The 6,706-nt window shown below is 37.7% G+C and overlaps 1 pseudogene; it reads right to left on the bottom strand.

Moving 5' to 3' along the window:
- Positions 1-1,335: 1,335 nt before the first annotated feature.
- On the bottom strand, positions 1,336-1,973 carry LOC103680122 (annotated as a pseudogene).
- Positions 1,974-6,706: the final 4,733 nt, after the last annotated feature.

The following is a 6,706-nucleotide window of genomic DNA, read 5'->3' as shown; positions in this document are numbered from 1 at the left end:
CAAAGAAAATGTCAGTTTTCCTGCCTCTTCTCTTAGCACAATTATGGTCAGTTTCACAATAATTGCTAGACGTTGGTTCTTTTTAACCCTAAAGTCACATGCATAAGACAAACCTTGTCTGCTTTGCCTGTCATCCTCGTTTTCACTTTTATTTTATTTCTTGGTCATTACCATATATGTTTTTTAAAAAGTCACATGATTTCCTCAGTAAAAAGGGGTTTTGGGAATAGGATTATGATACTCTCCAAGACTCTCCAGCAAGATTCCCTTTACCCTCAAACCGTGGTGTGAATCATACATTCATCTCACACTCAGTTTAACCTGTTACCACTCCACATCTAATACTCTCTCAGATCTATTTCAAAGACTTTATATCAGTGACCACAGTCTAGATTTCTAAGACTTTTACAGGCATTTATCACTTTACATTAGAAAACACTGATATATATTTGTCACATTAAATCCATGTACAAACAAAGCAAACTAAAAGAAAAACCAGTAATAATACTTACTACCTCTGTGTGGATATTAACAGCTTATTATAAGCAGAATAGGAAACTCACAATTATAAATTTCTTCCTAATTCTTATGGTGAAAATTATTCAGATGTTTCTTCTTTTTTTTAAAGATTTTATTTATTTATTTGACAGAGAGAGACAGCCAGCTAGAGAGGGAACACAAGCAGGGGGAGTGGGAGAGGAAGAAGCAGGCTCCCAGCAGAGGAGACTGATGTAGGGCTCGATCCCATAATGCCGGGATCATGCCCTGAGCTGAAGGCAGACGCTTAACCACTGTGCCACCCAGGCGCCCCCAGATGTTATTTGTAAAAAGACTATCAAAGCAACTACATTGCAGGCATTTGCTAGCCATTTGGATTAATAGAAGAGACCATCTCCACCTTACAAGATTTCAAGCAACAGATTAAAAAGGTAGACATCTAGATATGGTATTAATCTTTCAGAAATCCATATACCTGGGGCCATATGAATATAAAATATGGGATTGCTCACAACATTTGCAGTAATGCAGTAAGAATTCCAAGTAAGAATAAGAAATATAATTAAATGGATATTCTGGGCAAACAGAATAATGATTGCAATTAACACAGTTGTGAAAGGGGGAGAAGTGAATGGTGAATTGAATGGGAAGCAACAGAAAGCAACAAGTAGCCCTTACTTCTCTTTTCTGCTTTCCATGAGAAGCTAATTTTATTGATTCAATTTATTATGCACAGAAGAAATTATGCTATAAAACCAATACTCACGTTCCTCATGTGAACATTATATATTTTTTTCTTTTTCTTAATAGTAGCACTAGGGTTTATTAAGGTGTGCCTTAGTACAGGTGCTGGGGCTTGACCTTGAGCGCTTTTGATGTATAAAGCCCAGACCTTCTGCCAATTCTTCTTGAGCAATGACACCAGGAAACTGACAGCTAAGTGGACGTTGTACACAAGCTCATCGTCTGCCATCTTCATGCGCCAACCACCACTGCCAGACATAACGCCTTCTTCATCTGGAATTGGATGGTGGACTTCACTTCATCCACTTTGGCCCCCAGTTCTCTTGTGGGTCAGCATGGAAGGGAACTTGCCAGCCTTACTCAGGCCTGGACCCAAACCTTGTGGGATCTGCTTGATCAGAGATTCTGAAGCCAAAAAGCATCACACTTCTTGAACAGCTTCTTGATGAAATTTTTTTTCTTGTTGAGTTTCTTCTATGTCTCAGTATCCATGTGGGGAGTATCCACGACGTTGGCCTCCTCAGAGTGCTGCTGGTCCCCCAAAACTTGGGGCAGGGAGTGGACTGAAGCCTGATGGTGCCCGAGAAGCACTTGTCCTTCTGAGGGTGGTAGTTCTTCAAGCTGACCTGCAGCTCCACCGTCTCCAAAACCTTCCGGCGCTGGCATTGGTTCCCCTGCAGGAGTTCCCACACCACCAGTGCAGGGTGTCACTTGGAGACTTTGCTGCTCATGGTGCCTCAGGCCACAATAACCAGATGAAAGAGCAATACTATATGTTTTAGACTGTGTTAAACATTTTACCTACCCCACCCCCCCCAAGATAGTAACAATCCCTTTAAGTGGGTATGCTTTTCTCCTCCTTTTAAAGAATGATACAGATAGGCATAGGAAACAAATGATGTCTATATGGCCAGTATACATTGGAACAGTGATTCAGATCAAAGCTATGCCCCCTCCCCATGAAACCATTGTACCAATTACTGGGGGAGGTGAGAAATCTTGCAATACAAGCATATACGAGGAAATCTTAGAATTTCAGAATAGGATGTTATTTATTTCACAAATACTTTCTTTCACAAGAGTCCTAACTAAGCCCATCTAAACTGCCAGACTTGGCTTATGGGGACTTCTCTCAAAATAACATAGCTCGGAAAATTAAAAATTCAGAAGACAATGGCTCCTTTGCAATTAAACTTAAATCCTTAACTTAAATGCCGAAAATCACTTTCATTAAAGAAACCCAGAATCCCGAACTCTTCCACTGGTAATCTCAGATGTGACATATACCTGTATGATAATATCATCTCTCATTGGCAAGAGTCTCTGTCATTTTTGGATTGAACACTGAGTTACCCACAACAACTGCAGGCATAACCATAGAATATGGTTTGGCAATTGATTCTCTCACTTACAGATATTACTTAGTCATTTTCCATCAGTATGATACCAGTCACAGTAAACCTTTGTATTCTTAAATAATCAGAGCTTTTTGGTGTTTATCAGGCCCTACCTCTCTCTCTGATGGTAGATCAATGCTAAAGTCTTCAAACTCAGATTGCCCTTTTTGGTCCATCTATACAATCGGATGTGTATTGCTACAGTTTACGGTCATATAGGATCACATGAGCCTCATGGTACAGTATGCTTATCAATGTGATTAGAAGTTTTCACAATATACTGGAATTTCATATTTCTTGACTATATTAACAGATTATGAGCATTTTGCGAGCAAAGGGAATACTTTGTTCATTATTGCCTACCAAAGGACTTATTATAGTGCAGTCATTTACTAAAATATTTGTTAAATTAATCAACAAAAGATGAAGGTCTCATAATGCCTATTCCTATCTAAACTATTATTATCCCCTGCCTTGAAATTATCATTGCTCTGCTCTGGTATCTTATTTGAATAAGTTTCTATGACTGGGTTTTCTAGGACCCCTTGTTTTTCGGAAGCATAGGCAGAAATTGCTATAACCCTTCAACAATAGCAGCACCTCTTAAACTCCTTATTCAACAGACAGAAACTCTCCTTTCTATGTCTACCTCCCACGATCTCCACTGTGGAAACATACAGGGCAAAATTCTTTTTTTTTTAATTAAAGATTTTATTTATTTATTTGACAGAGATAGAGACAGCCAGCGAGAGAGGGAACACAAGCAGGGGGAGTGGGAGAGGAAGAAGCAGGCTCATAGTGGAGGAGCCTGATGTGGGGCTCGATCCCATAACGCTGGGATCACGCCCTGAGCTGAAGGCAGATGCTTAACCACTCTGCCACCCAGGCGCCCCCAAAATTCTATCTTTTAATCATTAATAAACCAGTCTGATCATACAATTAGACTCCCATGGGTATCACACTTTTAATGTTTTCTTAACTTGAGATGTTTTCATACAGACAATACTTAAAAATCATAATGGGACTCAACATTATTTACTTAGCACATATCAATGGTTTTCTTGATACAGATCCCTTCAGGTCTCAGAAGCAGCTCATATACTCCATCGTTCATTCTGTTAAATCCCCAGAAACACATTTCCATTTGTGCAACCTTGGAAAAATTAGCTAAACTCTCAATAAGTCACTTACTGATATAGAAATTAAGGAGAATAATAGGAATTTCCTCAGGGGGTAGTTGTAAATATTTATTTAAACAAGGTTAACAAACATGCCTCGCACTTTTGAGGGCTTAATAAATTAAAACTATTATTATTATTTTAAATAATGTCAGTTTTAATTCAATGTCATACAGCCAGCCACATGCAATTTACTCATAAATAATTTGGTTTTATGCATCACAACAATGTCTATAGGACAACTGTCCTTGCATATGGTACGTTATGTGGTATTCCCTCATCTATAAATTGTGAATGACAATAATGTTTACTTGATTTTTTGATGTGAATAATTTAGACTACTCTTTTGCATATCACTACTCTACTAGTGTTTTATTGTGAACTTTGCATCCTCCAAATTCCATCAAACATGTCTATTTATATGCAAGGGCTGCAAAGGCTGCATTTTCAGTTGTCCTTGAAGCTAAGATTCTAAATGTAATTTTAGTTCTGCCAAACAGATACATTCATAAAAGATACAAACTTCAAACACTGTTATCTTTTAAGCATCTATATTACTGGTGTGGATCATAGCAGGTTCAAATGACCCTAAATTTTGTAACAATAACACTAGGTTCCTGAGGAGGAGTTCTCATTGGGACTTAATTTTGTGAAGCAGCTTTGAGATCATTCCAAGAAGCTCATCCTAAAATCTGCCTTCAGGGATGCCTGGGTGGCTCAGTTATTTAAGCATCTGCTCAGGTCATGATCCCACAGTCCTGGATTGTTTCCCTTCCTGCATCTTTTTCCTTGCTCAGTGGGGAACTTGCTTCCCCCTAGGCTTGTGGCTTCCCCTGCTTGTGCTCTCTTTCTTTCTCGGACAAATAAATAATATATTTTTAAAAAAAATCTGCCTTCAGCTCTCTTGATAATTCCTTGAACCATACATTACTTGATACTAAATAGATTTAGTTTTAATTAGCTACCATAAATCCTGCTCTCTGCACCTGCAGTTGATATACAGAGAACAGATCTCAGTAACGGACTCTCAAAGCAGTAAGAATCTGGAACCAATTAATCTGGTTTGGTCTGAAATCAGCAATGATTCCATCAGACAATGAAACACTGTTAGTCTACATGGACACATTTATAAAACAGAGTTATCTAGAATTAAATGCCTTCTGAAAGCAAGGTTGAGTAAAACTGAACAATGAATACAAGGCTTATGTAGGGCCTGGCTGTTTCCAAATGCATTATACAGATTAAACAAAGAAAATGTAACTTGAAAGTTTCAATTATCTTGTAACTGAAGAGACGACATAGCCAATATTAAATCTCTATCCTACGGGTTCCTTAATTATCAAGCTGATTTAATTCACAACCTCTTCACATGTCTTATGTGAATGCTAAAACCCTGACTGGGGAAAAAATAGGAACTGATCATTGGAATAAAGACATCTCTGTGGATTCAGACAACTTGGTACCTGAATGTGAAAGCACCACCTAGACTCCCTTGCCAACAGAAGAAACCATCTTTATCTTGTTCTGCTTCATGAAACTGACCATGCGTCATTTAGAATCTCTATAGTTAACCACACGTGAAGGAATTAGTTTTAAATTTTTCCTTATGTGTATAGTCACCATTCCTAGACTATTTTCTGACCTATAATATGTATCAGAATCTAGCCTTACCAGGAGATGGTAAGCAAGTACAAACTCAAGAAAAGGCATAATTACATTGAAAAATTTTACCTGTTTTTGATAATTTATCTTAACATAAATATGGGAACTTATGTTTGGATGGATTCTCATGGCACATGTCCAGGAGAGAAGAAACATAATTTTACATTCTGCTGAATTTATTGAAATGAGTGCATCTATCAGAAATTCTGGGTTTGCTAAGCCACCTCGAATAGATAAATTTCCAGTGGATTCAAAGGTGATTACCAAACTGATGATCGCAAGTTAACTTATAACAAAGAAGCTGAAATACCATAAATTCCTTAATATAAAGTTTACAATCAATAGATTGATGATACAGTTTGGAAAGCATTCAGCATGTTTAAGCTATTCATTGGCCTCCAAATTCTATTCCCCAAGATACCAAGAGTTGAAACAAATACAATAATTTTCTCTTTTTTAAAAAACTGAGGAAAGGAGCACCTGGGTGGCTCAGTCAGTTGAGCATCTGAATCTTGATTTCAGCTCTGGTCATGATCTCAGGATTGTGAGATCGAGCCCCGTGTCGGGCTACACACTCAGAGGGAGTCTGCTTGAGGATTCTCTTTCTCTCCCTCTGCCCCTCCCCTGCTCGTGCTCTCTCTCTTCCTCTCTAAAATAAATAAAATCTTAAAAAAAAAAAAAACGAGGAAAAATGGAAGAGGAGATAATGACTAACGTGGGAGGTACTACTAGTGAAAGATCTATTGAGCGTCCCCACTAATGTCTCCCTTAAGTCTTCAAATGATGAAAGCGTGTTCTTATATGACATCCAAGCATGTCTAGATTGGCAATAAAAATGATAATTGACAAAAATTGACCTCACTATGGGAGATTCATCATGAAAATCTAGGACAGAAATAAATGGCTAGCCCCCTGAGATAATTGAATTTGTTATTTAATAACAACAACAGCAGCAACCACAATAATCATAATGTCTTATTATGAAAGCCTGACTTGAATTATGATGAATCAAGCAGAAAGTGTTCTGTTACAATTTAAGAAAGACCCTGCAGTTTCACAACATACATATAATGAATTTCATGGTCAATTTACAATGGCTAGTTACCAGAGGAAGAAAAAACTGAACCTGGTTGACAGATAATTCTGCATAATATAATATAATTGCAATAAATAATCTACTGATTAAATGAATCCCATTCAGGAATAGCCCTAAATCATAGTTAGGAT

Source organism: Ursus maritimus, unplaced genomic scaffold (assembly GCF_017311325.1).
Source record: "Ursus maritimus isolate PB19 unplaced genomic scaffold, ASM1731132v1 scaffold_211, whole genome shotgun sequence".
In the NCBI taxonomy this organism is placed as follows: Eukaryota; Metazoa; Chordata; class Mammalia; order Carnivora; family Ursidae; genus Ursus; species Ursus maritimus.
The sequence above is the reverse complement of the archived record's forward strand: the minus strand, read 5'-3'. Positions and strand labels throughout refer to the sequence as shown.